The 15,530-nt window shown below is 40.8% G+C and overlaps 1 protein-coding gene across 9 annotated transcripts in view; it reads right to left on the bottom strand.

Moving 5' to 3' along the window:
• Window positions 1–15,530, bottom strand: part of MYT1L (myelin transcription factor 1 like) — a 426,396-nt gene that overhangs the window by 288,206 nt on the left and 122,660 nt on the right. For all 9 annotated transcript variants that reach the window (XM_075923549.1, XM_075923552.1, XM_075923548.1 and 6 more), the window contains exon 2: window positions 10,235–10,349. The gene's annotated coding sequence lies outside the window, so the exon portion shown is untranslated. The remainder of the gene's footprint in view (window positions 1–10,234; window positions 10,350–15,530) is intronic.

Here is a 15,530-nt window from a genome sequence, read left to right as displayed (position 1 = left end):
GGCTCCTGGAGTCATGCTGTCACAATCTGGGTTCCATTATGCTGCTCATTAGCAGGAGTTAATGCTACTTCAAGCAACATTTAACTCCTGCATGGATTTATGGGGACAATGCTTCTCAGCGATGTGGAGCATAAACTCCAGCCCTCTTGTCCAGTCCCTGTCTCCCACCATAGTAAGCTCTTATGGAAACCCAGGGACCAGTATTCACCCTAGAAAGCCCCACCTTTCTCCTTTGCATCCTCTTTCAAAATTCTGCGTTGTCCCAATCTCCTTGACTTGTGAAAGTAGAAGGATGTTTTAGGCCTCATCTTTTTAAACAATTCTATTCCTTTATTGGGTATTTATTGAGGAGGCTTTGTTTATCTGGGTAACGTAATTTCATTTAGACAGAGAAAAGGCCATTGAACTTGATGCCAGCCAAGTGTGAAGATCTGCAGGAAGACTCCTGCCCACTCTGTGCTTTTAACAGATCTGTTGTAAGGTCAAATTCTTAAGTCTATTTTTGATTCACTGAACATATAAATTCCCACTGTTTTTAGTTCCTTGTAGGATATCTTAAAAAAAAAAGATGCTTATTCTTCTATCTGGGATTCATCTAAAAGAGCTCCAATGAATTTCTGATTATATTTTGGCTTGATGCAAGATGCATTTTCATAGATGGTCTTCTATCATGTTTTTTCTATTGAATCAACAAGATATTATGGGAGTGATCCTGCATTCTTAGATGCAATCAGTGGGAGAATTTCCATTGACTTTGATCATCTTTGGAACAGTCTGTTCTATTTGCTGAGGTTGCAATAGATGTTTTGGGTGCAGTAGTAATGCAGCATGAGGTAAATCACCTGAAGTACCATTAAAATATGTACTACTTATGTTTGTTGAAAAATAAATATAATGTAAGTCATATGGTTATAAAAGTAAAGTCCTTTGAGGACAGAGTGTAATGTCTAATGACGTTGCTAGAACTAGTTGGACAGATTATGAAACTATATGGATCTAGCAAACCTCAGTCATTTAATCTCTTCTAAGCGTGTGTGGTGTAAATCATAAACAGCATTATCATCCTCAGTGTTCTTAAAAATATGTGCTTGAGCTATGCTCTCACCTGAATGTGGAAATTTACACACATATCTCCATGTGCAGTGAGGCAACATGCCCTATGATATTGAGTTTAATTTGATTTCATATCCCACACAATTTTCAAGATGATTTAAGGATTACATTTTCTAGCGGGGTGAGCTATATATTCTTGAAAACACTAGAAACATTTTCTTTTCCAATTCTTACTGGTTTATATGACCCATCCCTGACGTTTTTAGCTTCAGCATAACTGCTCACTTTAGCCTGCTAACAGCAGCAGCAGCAGTAGCCTGTGATCAATCACAGTAGGCTGGCTTGTGTGATATGCACTGCTCTGCCTGTCCATAGGTGCAGCAATGGTGTCTGTGGACTATAATTTAAAGAGCCTTGTGTCTCATTTCTGCAACCAATGAAATGTAGAGAAAGAAAGAAATACAAGTTTATGTCATGACTTTCTCTACTAACATGTATAGTGGTTATATATAAACACTAAATTTAGGAATGTGTGATGTTTTGATCATTAAACTCATTTTTTTAGAAGGGCATATTATGAAGACTTATACTGTCAAAGAGCTAATGTGACCCTGTCATTGCAATATAATCTGGCTAATCTAACTCAATGTAATGTTTTGATTTCTGCCAGCATACTTTTCTGTCATTATAAATGGACATGCATGGTGTGATTGAGGTATATACACCAGTCATCCCTGATGAGGAAGGAAGTGAAGAATGATGATAACTGGCCTATAAATGGAATACTTCAAGTTACTGAAAATGTACTAAATTCCCACTGACTTAAAGGAGAAGAGAACAGAATCCAAAAAGTGAGAATGTACACTATTATTCATAGATACTGCCATAGGTAATTGACTGCTATTTATAATTAGTTAACTAAAAGAGTCTATATGATATTAATGATCTCTTTATTAATAAATGTATTATACAGCACTCTGAATTAAGAGCCTCACATATAAAAAGCTGTGATCCTTGACACTGAGTTTTGTTTGCTACATGTCCCTAGAGAGGTGGGACAAAGGCAGCTGGATAAACATTTGTGTTCTCCCAGTCATCAGGGCAGCAAGGGATTAGTTCTCACATCTGATGATATCTGAATGCTTCATAGCTTAATGCATGCACACACCTTTGCAACACAATGGGGAACCACTTTTATCCCCATTTTATAAATGGGGAACTAAGATACAGAGAGGCTAAGTGACTTGCCTATGGTCACACAAGAAGTCTGTGGCATAACAAGGATGTAAACCTAGGCTACTTACCACTATCTGAGGGTATGTCTACACTACCACCCTAGTTTAAACTAGGGTGGTAATGTAGGCAACCGGAGTTGCAAATGAAGCCCGGGATTTGAATTTCCCGGGCTTCATTTGCATCTTGCCGGGCGCCGCCATTTTTAAATGTCCGCTAGTTCGGACTCCGTGCCGTGCGGCTACACGCGGCACAGACTAGGTAGTTCGGACTAGGCTTCCTATTCTGAACTACCGTTACTCCTCGTGAAACTACCGTTACTCCTCGTGAATAGGAAGCCTAGTCCGAACTACCTAGTCCGTGCCGCGTGTAGCTGCGCAGCACGGAGTCCGCTCTAGCGGACATTTAAAAATGGTGGTGCCCGGCAAGATGCAAATGAAGCCCGGGAAATTCAAATCCCAGGCTTCATTTGCAACTCCGGTTGCCTACATTAACCACCCTAGTTCGAACTAGGGTGGTAGTGTAGACATACCGTTAGATAATAGGATACTGCCCTGACTCCCTGTACACCTTACCCACTTCACCTTGGCTACGTCTACATTGGCCCCTTTTCCGGAAGGGGCATGGTAATTTTTGAAATCGCAATAGGGAAATGCGCGGGGGATTTAAATATCCCCAGCGGCATTTAAATAAAAATGTCCGCCGCTTTTTTCCGGCTTTTAGAAAAGCCGGAAAAGAGCGTCTGCACTGGCCCCGATCCTCTGGAAAAAGCGCCCTTTTCCGGAGGATCTTATTCCTACTTCAAGATCCTCCAGAAAAGGGCGCTTTTTCTGGAGGATCGGGGCCAGTGTAGACGCTCTTTTCCGGCTTTTCTAAAAGCCGGAAAAAAGCGGCGGACATTTTTATTTAAATGCCGCGGGGGATATTTAAACTCCCGCGGATTTCCCTATTACGACCTCTGAAATTAACATGCCCCTTCCGGAAAAGGGGCCAATGTAGATGAGCCCCCTTATGTTCTGGGACACTAGGAGCTAGCTGGGAGTGGCACAGAACTAACTAAACAAGCACTAAACTAGCTAGTGTTTCTCCACTCTGGGAAATCCTCTGCTGCGCATTTACATCCCCTTTGTAGCACAGCAATGGTGCAAAGGGAAATGTAGCTGGGGCAGGCAGGGAGGGGACTCTATTTGGCACACAGACCCTGCCCTTATGACTTTTACCTTTTAAAGAACCTAATCCCATAAGAAGCTGAGCACCTCCTGTGAGGTACTGAGTGTTACCATCAAAGGATATACAGATGTCGCCAACATCATCAGGAAGTACTTAGTATCTTCCAAGATGAGTAATAATGTAAGTTTCAAAATAAGATCCTCCTTATTTAGTGAATATTCCTGAAAGGAGCTGCTACATTTGTAAGAAGTACTTATGTGAGAACAATTTTCAGGAGCTGATTCCTAAATTTCAAACTGATTTATTTTCCTAGTCTAGCCTGTTGTTCTATTGTGTATTTAAATATCCACAGTTTGTATTCAAGCTTCGTAAATATTATGAACGTAAAAACAAGTTTTATGACAAAATGTGTCTTTGACACAGCACTGCAGAGCTACATACTCAGGCAAAAAAAATTGTATTTCCATGGGTTTGTCGCAGGGTTAGGCTTTTGTAGAATTATAAAAGAGTCAGTAAGGGTATGTCTAGACTACAGCGCTAATTCGAACTAACTTAGTTCGAATTAGTTAATTCGAACTAAGCTAATTCGAACTAACGCATCCAGATTAAAAAACTAGTTTGAATTAGCATTTTGCTAATTTGAACTAGCATGTCCACACAGAGTGGACCCTGAACCGGGGTTAAGGATGGCCGGAAGCAGTGCCGGCAGGGCATCAGATGAGGACTTAGAGCATGGAGCTGCTGTCTCAGGCTAGCCGAGGTCTGTGCTTAAAGGGACCCGACCCCCACCCCGGACAGAAAGTTCTCAGGGGTGCCCCGCTTGCAAAGCAGTCCTGGCTTGGATTGCCCGGAGTACCCACACTGGGCACATCACAGCACTCAGCCATCAGCCCGGCTGCACTTGCCGCAGGCTGCCATCTGGGGAGAGGGGGCAATTGGGGGGCTGCAGGAGAGCTTCCACCCCCAGAAGCCCGCAGAGCCAGCCCAGTCCTCCCCATCGGGGGCTCGTACCCCATTCCTCCCTCACCTCCTTCCACTTACCCTTCCCTAGCCCCCCTTCCTGATGTACAAAATAAAGGACAATTGTGTTCAAAAATAGAATCTCTCTTCTTTGAACAAAACTGGGGGAGACTGGGAAAAGGAGGTCGGAGAGGGGAAGAGAGAGGGTGGGAGAGGGGAGGGCAACTACAATGATGAGGGGTTTGGAACAGGTCCCATATGAAGAGAGGCTAAAGAGACTGGGACTTTTCAGCTTAGAAAAGAGGAGATGGAGGGGGGATATGATAGAGGTCTATAAAAGCACGAGTGGGGTGGAGAGGGTGCATACAGAAAAGTTCTTCATTAGTTCCCATAATAGAAAGACTAGAGGACACCAAAGGAAAGGAATGGATAGCAGGCTTCAAACTAGTAACAGAAAGTTCTTCTTTACAAAGCAAATAGTCAACCTGTGGAACTCCTTGCTGCAGGAGGCTGTGAAGGCTAGAACTAGAACAGAGTTTAAAGAGAAGTGAGATCAATTCATGGAGGTTGGGTCCATGGAGTGGTATTAGCCAGGGGGTAGGAGTGGTGTCCCTGCCCAAAGTTTGTGGAAGGCTGGAGAGGGATGGCATGAGACAAATGGCTTGGTCACTGTCTTTGGTCCATCCCCTCCAGGGTCCGTAGGGTTGGCCGCTGTCGGCAGACAGGCTACTGGGCTAGATGGACCTTTGGTCTGACCCAGTACGGCCATTCTAAACTCAGGGCTCAGGGTCGGGGGTCTCAGTGGACCACCTTGATTTTCATGCAAACCTGCTCCTGGGTGGCCAGGCTGGCAGCTCTCCTGCCCTAGACGGTCACTTTCCTGTGCCTAGTGCGGAGGTCTTGGATGAGGTCCACGATGTCTGCACTGGACCAGGCGGGTGCCCACCTCTTGTGGTCCTGGGCAAGCTCCCGGGAGCCGCCAGCCTGGTCCCGGGAAGAGGGGGAGGGCTGGAGGGCATCGGGTGGCTGGCTCGAGCCGTGCCAGGTGCAGGGTCTGCTGGCTGGGTGCTGACAGGCTTGCACCTGGCACGGGCACCGGGGCACCGTAGCCAGCCTGTGCCCCTTTAAGGGGCCCGTGGCTGGAAGGGGGGCAATAGAGTTTCCCTGGTGTTGGCCAGAGTGGCCACCAGGGAAAGCTGGGGAGGGCTAGCCTCCCACTAGTTCGAATTAAGGGGCTACACAGCCCTTAATTCGAACTAGTAAGTTCGAACTAGGCTTAGTCCTCGTGCAATGAGGTTTACCTAGTTCGAACTAAGCGCTCCGCTAGTTCGAATTAAGTTCAAACTAGCAGAGCGCTAGTGTAGCGCCTATGAAAGTTAATTCGAACTGACGTCCGTTAGTTCAAATTAACTTTGTAGTGTAGACATACCCTAAGAGACAGACTGAAGCTGCTCCATTTGTAAAATGCAGAAAGCAAGTTTGGGCCAGTCTGGAGAAAATATCGTATAAATATTTCAATACCGCCTCATTTGAGCCAGAGGCAACTGCTTGTGAGTCATCTAGTCTGTCCCTTGGAGTTATAGAGGCAAAATGGGTGAGATAATATCTTTTTTTGGACCAACTCCTGCTGGTGATAGAGAGAAGCTTGCAGGCCACAGAGAGTTTTTCTTCACATCATCTTCTTCTATTGCATGGAGCACTTTAAAATAGAGACATTCCCTCATGAACTCACTAAACTTTCCAATACACAGTCTCCTCCATGGCTTGGTTCCCAGAATGTTTATTCCCACAGACCCCCCGGGAAGAATGACCACAGACCACTACAGAGTATTTCTGTAGTCACCCGTCCCTACAAAGTGGTGCTTAGTCATGCCTTGACTAGTGTAGTCACTCTTTGCAACACTTTTCCACTTCCTGACCCTTCTTACTGTTACATTTTAAAGGATAAATTTTCCTCTCTGATATGCTGTCCATCCTCAGTACACCAATGAAGATGGGTGGAGAACTTACAAGGTAATTTCCCCCCCAATATTTAAACTAAAATTTTCCCTACTGTAACTTACTCCCATTATTACTTGTTCTTTCCTCACTGACTAATAGAAATCATTGATCCATTTTGATTTAATTTGTCTTTTCTCTAGGCTGAAATAATCTAGTTCTAACCTTTCCCTAAAGATTTATATTCCAAGCTTGATTTATGTGTTGGTACTTAGTTCCTTCCTCTAAACTCCCTCCACTGCATACATGTATCCTTCTAAAACATGGTGATTAAAGTAAACACCATCCTTCAAATGAAGCCTGGCTAGACCACAATAGAGAGGACCACCTGGTTTGCTCATTTCATAGAATCATAGAATACTAGGACTGGAAGGGACCTTGAGAGGTCATCAAGTCCAGTCCCCTGCCCTCATGGCAGGACCAAATACTGTTTAGACCATCCCTGATAGACATCTAACCTACTCTTAAATATATCCAGAAATGGGGATTCCACAACCTCCCCGGGCAATTTATTCCAGTGTTTGAGTACCTTGACAGTTAGGAACTTTTTCCTAATGTCCAACCTAAACCTACCTTGCTGCAGTTTAAACCCATTGCTTCTCGTTCTATCCTCAGAGGCCATGATGAACAAGTTTTCTCCCTCTTCCTTATGACACCCTTTTAGATACCTGAAAACTGCTATCACGTCCCCCCTCAAACTTCTCTTTTCTAAACTAAACAAACCCAATTCCTTCAGCCTACCCTCATAGGTCATGTTCTCTACACCTTTAATCATTCTTGTTGCTCTTCTCTGGACCCTCTCCAATTTCTCCACATCTTTCTTGAAATGCAGTGCCCAGAACTGGACACAATACTCCAACTGAGGCCTAACCAGCACAGTGTAGAGCGGAAGAATGACTTCTCGTGTCTTGCTCACAACACACCTGTTAATGTGTCCCAGAATCATGTTTGCTTTTTTTGCAACAGCATCACACTGCCGACTCATATTCAGCTTGTGGTCCACTATAACCCCTAGGTCCCTTTCTGCTGTACTCCTTCCTAGACAGTCGCTTCCCATTCCTTATGTGTGAAACTGATTGTTCCTTCCTAAGTGGAGCACTTTGCATTTGTCTTTATTAAACTTCATCCTGTTTACCTCCGACTATTTTTCCAATTTGTCCAGATCATTTTGAATTATGACCCTATCCTCCAGATTAGTTGCAACCCTTCCCAGCTTGGTATCATCTGCAAACTTAATAAGCGTACTTATTTATTCAAAAGCTTTACTCTAATTAATAGGGCCCTCCTGTAAACAACAATCATGTTTGTTCTAATGGGTAAAGTACCACAGTGTAAGTTTTAACACATGGATTCTATCCCTAGTTCTGCCATTCACCTACTGTATGACTTGGTAAGTCTCTCAGAGTACGTCTATACTACATGGAAGATTGATGCTGCCATGATCGATCTTCTGAGGTTCAAAGTGGGTGTAGCATAAAGCCACTAGCTTGAACTCAAAGCCCTCCTCTCCCCACCCCCATTGGCACAGTACTCCTACTCCTTTGTGAGTACTCTTACTCCCGTCAAGCTCCTACTGTATTTAAGACACATTGACTCCAGCTACACAATTTATGTAGCTGGAATTGTGTCTCTTACTTCAACCTTCCCATATAATGTAGACCAGTCCTCAGAATGGGATTCACAATGGGGATGTAGGCAGTGAACTGACACTTCAAATACCTAAGTCCACTCCGCTGCCATCTAACCCTGGAGGTGCCTAGTGTCCCTAATTTTCTACATTTCAGCACTTGGCCACATGACCAGACACCTTTGTCCTGATTCCACAGTCGCTTAAGGTCTATCATGTCTCAGCCCAGAGGGATTTACAGAGTAGGCTCTCTCTATCTATCTTGCTTTTGAGGCCCAATCCAGTAGGTGTGCTCAGAGCAAGTCGAAACCCTCACAAAAATATCAGAGGAAAATGTGGCTACCCTCTCATGACTCTGAGCCAATCATTGGAGCACTGCTGCCCAGGAGAAAGCCCTAAAAATTGAGCTGTGGTGTAAGCTGCACAGGTCTCTCTATCTCTCCTGTGGAAGCTGTTCCATTGTATATAAATAATTAAATAATAGGAGAACTGGAACCCAGGTGCCATTCCCTTCAGGTGAGTGCCTTCACCACTGGACTATACAGTCATGCTCATTCTTGCTCTAGCTCAATGCATATTTAAATACTTTAAACCAAATGGAAGGGCTTAAAAAGGAATCCTCCACCCCAAAATATTCCATTGCTCAGTGCTTAGATTATTCACCTGGGATGCGGGAGTCAAATGAAAATCCTTTCGCCACATTAGGCAGCAGCTGGGAATTGAATTCAGATATCTTACTTGAGTGCCCTAATCACTGTGCTAAAAGTTAAAGGGGGAAAGCATTGTAGTGCTTAAGTCCTCCTTGAGACTCCCACCTTAATTTTTCTGAGCTTCAATTTCCCACCTGTAAAATAGGGATAATAAAGCTTATGCTTATTGGTAGAGGGTGAAGGGAGCGATGGATAAAAAGCATTATAGTGATGGTAGGTGTCATTATTATGTACATTCGTGATAAAATTAAAATATGCAACTTCCCTTCTGATTAATTTGAAATTCACAAACTTGAATTAAAACTGAAGTTCTCTTGGCTTTCTAAAATATTATTTAAGGGTCCTGGAACTATTTCCCTGTATTCACAAAGGTTGCCCATTGGCATCAAACAAAAATCAATGGAGTTTAGAAGCATAAACATTATTCTGTTTCTCAATGAACTGTGAGTCCTCTAACACACAACAGGGAAAGAGCTCCTTATACATCTCTAAGAAAAGCACTATGTACAGAGTATTTTTCCATATAAAGCGAGTATTGTGTTGTTCACTTGGGAAAACATAACCAATATACAATAAAATAATTAGAACTATTGTGACTTATTATATTACTTCATAAAACTTTGTAAATAGGCAGTTCTCAAAAAAGCTAAAGTACATGGAACTTGACACTAGCGTCTAAAATGTCCATATACTCTAGGGATTTCCCTAATAACATAAAGACAAAGGGGGGTAGCTTGTAGGCAAAATAATTATGACTTTCTTTTTCCCAGTGAACTCCAAAGGGATTGCCATATGTTTCTCAATACTCCATATCAGGGGAAATGATTTATTTGGCATCCTTCACAAGTCCACAGGTACTGTTTTTAAAAACTGACTCAAAGTGCCTGTATTGTAATATACTAGAACATTACCAGCATCTAACATCAGTTCAGTTATATCCATGTATATTCCTAAACTAAGCTAGTAGAATGAATTGACTTTTTACTTCCATGGAAAAATTGCATGGATTGTCTGAAGGGTCTAAACAAAATTACATTAAAAAAGATCACTTTGATAAACATAAAAAACCTCCACAATTAGCAAACACTACCAACCATTCATTGCTGCAAGTTGCACCCTCAGGTTTTTCTTTTTTCTGTGTCTGTGTCAGGATAACTAGCATCATTTTTTTTTTTTACTACAGATCAAAGAATTCTATTGCAGTTTAGTCCATAAGGATTCAGGCACTCCTTGCTCTATATATAACTTCAGCAGCAAGAACAATATATGCATCACCTAATTTAACTGCAAATAGCTCTTTTTAGCATGAGTTGTCTGATTAAAGAGAATGCACAACAGAATCCTTAACTGCATCCCAGAAGCCATGAGGCATCAGACAGATAAGATCACAGTGGTTACCAAGAGTAGCAAATGAGAAAAGCACTATAGGAAATGAACTCTTGTCAATAATCTCAACAGAGTGCTATATTTAGGTCAATTGTACCTGAAATCGTTTGGTGGGGTAATTGCTCTTTGGTCCAGAATCTGCTCTCTGAACCTGACAAGGTGCTTGTAGATCCACTGGATTGGATTCACCAAGTTTCCTCCCGATTCATTTTCTAAAAGAAAAAAAGATCTCAGCTGAAAGGCAGTAAGCTTAAAAGAAGATACTCTCTTGTGTTATCTTTTGAACTGAAAGTTATAATGAACACCCACTATCATACATTTTAATATTAAATAACTGAATGCTGCAGATAATTTACTGGAATAAAAATGGCATAAACATTTATTCAAATTTTTCAAGTATTTTATTGAGCCCCATATGACCATCTGGTAAAATTCAGGATGTAAGGTGACTTTTGTACTATTTTACTGTTTTAGCTAATGAGTTAGTAATCAGTGCAAAATTAAAATGTTGGACTTAAATCTTATAATGAAATTCAGGCTTTAAATCTTCTGAGTCCTTTATATGACAAAGTGTTAATTGTTTAATTTAACAGGTTTTGCACTTGGAACACTATGATAAATTCAGTTCTACGAATCAAATCTAATAATAATATCATAAACCAGATTCTATCTTTTATACAAATTACTTGACTTCACACTGGTGCCAGAAATCAGAATCAAACTTTATTGTTTTTAAAGTTTTATTAGCTTCACAATAATATACAGTTTAGACAATATAACTCTACATCTTTAATGTGAAAGATGATTACTAGTGTTAATAGGACAAATTTTAAGGTAAGAAAACACTTTCTCTAGCATATGTTCAGTGTATGTTTACCTCTAACCTAGATACAGTGTAATGTTTGAAGCTATTACTCATTGTTTGGCATTTCTGTCTCCTGTAATTAAAGAAAAATTATGATATAATGAAATATTTCTGCAGATTAAAGGCTTACTCATTTTGCTTAAAAATAAAAGCTAGGAAAGGGAATTAGAAACTGTATTGAAAGCTACAGTAGGTGCATCAGTTGTTTCCGCAATTGCTTCTTGTGTGGAGCTCCAAATGCAAAGATGCTCATTAAACTGAGTATATCGCAATAACAGACGAAGTGTTAATGGGGCAGCAGTGGAGTGTGTCAGGAAAATGAAGAGACCCTAAGGGGCTCACCATGCTGTTTATGATCAGCTAAATTCAGTAGCATTACCATAAATCTTCTAAAAGATACTGTATTAGACTTCTTATATATTCCTTCTCAGTCAAGGAAATATTTGAAGAGCCTAGAAGCTGGAACTGAAACTAAGATAAAATACTCTTTCATAAACAAAATAGCTTGCATATAAAAATATAGTAAAAACAAGCTTGGTATTTCCCTATGGAGGGAGGGAGGAGGAAAGAGTTGCATAAATAACAACAAACAGAAGATTCATAGTGCTTTAAAAATGATGAATTACTATAAATGGAAAGGTTCTGCTGTTCCACTCAGGGGGAAGGCCTATTTACGAAAGAATCAGCATTTACTTCATAAGTGCAATTACAATTTAAAGACCTAATCCCACTGTCAGATAAATAGCTTCATTGAATACTTGGGATTACTTCTGAGATGAAGGACTACTTTTCATAGCCCTAAATTCTTGACTTCCAGGATATTTTTAAAACATCATTTTGTGGTAGAAAATTAACCCTACTGTTTAATGATATTTTGTTAAAGTAAATAAAATACTGTTAACTTCAACATTTTGTTGACAGTATTAAGAAAAAGAAGTTTAAAATCTCTTATGTATAGCAAAGCCTTAATGATGACCTGACTCGGCCTTTATACTTTAACCTTAGGGAGAGTCTTTTCTAAATAACGGCAGAGTAAAATATGCAGGATTTTGAGCCGACTATGACTATGTTTTTACCAATATAGTGTTATGCTGAGAATGACAATATCATGCCACATGACTCCAATTATATACTTGACTCATGGTAAAATCATATTTATACAATGAATACAGTATTGAAACCCAGTGAAATGACATGAGTTGTCTACTTCTTCTATTTTTGTTTATACAGAAAATGCATATTTATCATTCACAACTTTTGATCAGGCATTAGAGTTTATACTGTGAATTAATTTCCCTTTTTGTGGTGCTACTTCAGCACCAAGGCTAGCGACTGTAACCATAGCAGTGTAGAGGCAACCCTCATATGACATCCATTATTCATCACGACTGACAACTCAAGCAGAAAGCAGACGGCTAAACTTTGACTTCTGCAGCAAAATTTAACATACGAGCATTCACTCTCAATCTCCCTCCTAAGCAAAAACTGATCCAAAAAAGGGGATTCTTTCCATTATAAATATAAATTGCTTGCTTGATCAATAAAACAGAATTAACTGCTTGCTTTTTAAAGCAAAACCATTGTGTCTCCTTTTTCTTAAATATTGGCCTAATTTTCAATGGCATTGAGCTCTCAGGACTGCTGCTGAAGTCACTGGGAGCTTCAGGCACTGACAGCTTGGAAAAAATCAAACCACATTTAAATTTAGTTCTCATTAAGCTAAGGGAGGGATAACACTGACTTTTGTATATTTGGTCACACATTTTCAAGCTTGATCTCTAAGGCTATGTCTACACTACGAATTTTCTCGGCAAAAAATATGCTAATGAGGAACTTATTTGCATGAGTCACAATCTCATTTGCCTATTCTCTGCCGATCCATTTTTTCGCTACGGTTTTTGTGCAAAACCAAGCAGTGTGGACATTTTCTCTTTGTGCAAAAACCCCTTTTCCCGCAAGATCCTTATGCCCAAAAAAAGGAAGTTTACCTATCCTGTGGGAAAAGGGGTTTTTGCGCAAAAAGAAAATGTCCATACTACTTTTTTTCCTCTTTGCGCAAAGCCACCTTGCATAAATTATGCAAATAAGGCACTGTGATATGCTAATCTGCGCCTCATTTGCATTCTCGCTGCCGGCAAAATCGGCTGTGTAGGCATAGCCTAATTGTCTATCTATGTTTGCCTCTTCAGATACTGTAACTGTGTGTGCAGTTGTAGCATTTGCATGCAGAAACAATTATTCAAGTGCCCTCCTTGATGTCAGCTCTTAGGCCTTCACTCTTAGGACTTCAGTTTTGAAAACTTGGCACATACATTTTTAATGCTCTCAGATCCTCAACTGAACACTTATTGCCATGACCTAAACACAATTTAAATTACTGCTGCAGAGGTAGAAACATTGGTTGCATATGTAAGGGTGGAATGTGTCTTACTATCAATGCTGTTACCATCCGTATTGCCTAGTTCCTAAGAAAGGCATTTTTATGATAAACTAAGTGACTTGGCCTCTGAGATGTGATAATCTAAGAATGATGAAGACACCTAGACTTGATAACTATTGTTACATGGAAAAAATAATAATTTGTAGTGACACAAGCTCCAGGGCTCAATGTGCCCTGAAAACCTCCCACAAAAGGGCCACATTCTGATTGATACTGATGAGCTTCAATTCCCACTGAAGTCAACAGAGCTTCAGGTGCTTGTTACCCATCAAGAGAAGGAGGGAAGGAAACAATAAAATAGAATCACAGGAATATGTTAGTTGCACACAGATCTTGTGTGGATACCAGAGATATTTTAATGGCTTGTGTACCGCCATTCAATGTAGACAAGCAACTCCGCTATAGTGGATACTTGGGCTGTTTATTGTTGTAATTTAATTTGATTAATATGTATTGTGAAGAAAGCTAAAATTATTGCAACCCTTTCCACTAAAATAAGTAATTAAAAAGAATAGGTTTAATATTAAGATGCACAGGACATTTGTGATTACAGCTAGACTTTAAAAGAGGACAGCACATATAAATTTAGAGATTCTAAAATCCAAGCTCTTTTATTACTCAGCCACTGCCAGAATCAAAACATGATCAACCCAATCCTACTCTCAGTAGACATAGGATCAGAGCTAGAGATTTCACTTCTGGAAACAAACATAAGGATACTTTACAAAAGAAGAGCCCCAAAATAACAAGGAGTCAGCTGCTTAATTGTTCATTAAGAATGTGATGGTCTGAATCCATTTGCAAAAACTGAGACTTTATTTTGAGAAGAAAAAATAACTTTAACTGAATTGTTGAGGTCCTACCAGCCCAATGAAGCAATACCCTTATAGCTGTAGATGAGTATGAACACTGACGAGTCTTTACATGGCAGCCTATCTAAAGTTTACCATTAATAAATAGCGCCAATCCTATTTTGCAGCAAATTTAGGCCTCATACTTACACTGCACAACACTGAAAAAAGACAATTAAAATGGACAATCTGAAATAGGAGGAATTAACACAAGAATGCCCTTTATCTGGGAAAGGCAACATCTAATGCTGACATTTACTACCAACTGAAATTCTGAGACTGTCAACATTCAAGGCAGATAGTGCATCAGCATCCTTGCACATACTGGATGGCCTGTTTTCCTGATGTCAAGCTCAGCTTAGGTATGATTAATGGTTCAAAGAATCAGTCACTGCCAAACAAGGTTTTAAAATTAATGAAGAAACAAAGTAACTGGCACAAAAGGGAGTTTTGGGGAAGACTGAATATATTTCTCAAAGTAGGGGCACAATCTTGCCTTTCTGACTGTGAGGCATGCCAGCAACATGGCTCAACCAGTTATTCTGAAGCACTACCTGCTGCTGCTCCAAATCAGTAGCGAAACCTAGTGCCACTAGCACTACCTCTAATGCCAAAGGTAGCATGTGTACAGGAAAAAAAGGAGTCTGGTATTATCCAGAAGGAGGCTGACCATATTAACAGTGGAGTGCTGTCAAGCAGGCTCCTACTAGCATTCAAAGGAACTCAAGGTTCTACTTTGCTCTTGCAGGAGTGCACTGTGAGCAGTGCAGAGACAGGCTCATTGCATTCTATCCTTCCCACACAATGCAGGTCAAAATGTTGCCATAGATTGGAGTAGGCAATTAAATGGTGACAGTTTTCCACTGCTAGCCCCTGGTGAACCACTGCTGGTATATTTATCTGTGCCTCTGAATGTATGGGCGATTGCATCAGCCATTGGCCAGAAACAGCGATCCCCGGCCAACAGGAGCTGTGATCCCCATACCTGTAGAGGTGCAGGTAAATATGGCAATGTGGGGGCTTGGCAGGAACTAACCATGGTGGACCTGATGCAGACCGTGGGCCAGTATTTGCTCACCCTGACCTAGATCTTGAAGTCTAACAGCCTGCTTCACAGCTATTTATGCCAGGGGAAATGCTTTCAAAAGGTAATAGCTCTTGATTTTAGAAACATTTTAAAAGAAAGCAAATCATTCAAAGGTTCAGATTCACTTCTTCAGGACACCACTGTTCAAAG

This window comes from Pelodiscus sinensis, chromosome 3 (genome assembly GCF_049634645.1).
Source record: "Pelodiscus sinensis isolate JC-2024 chromosome 3, ASM4963464v1, whole genome shotgun sequence".
Lineage (NCBI taxonomy): Eukaryota > Metazoa > Chordata > Testudines > Trionychidae > Pelodiscus > Pelodiscus sinensis.
This window is presented reverse-complemented; position numbering and strand designations above follow the sequence as displayed.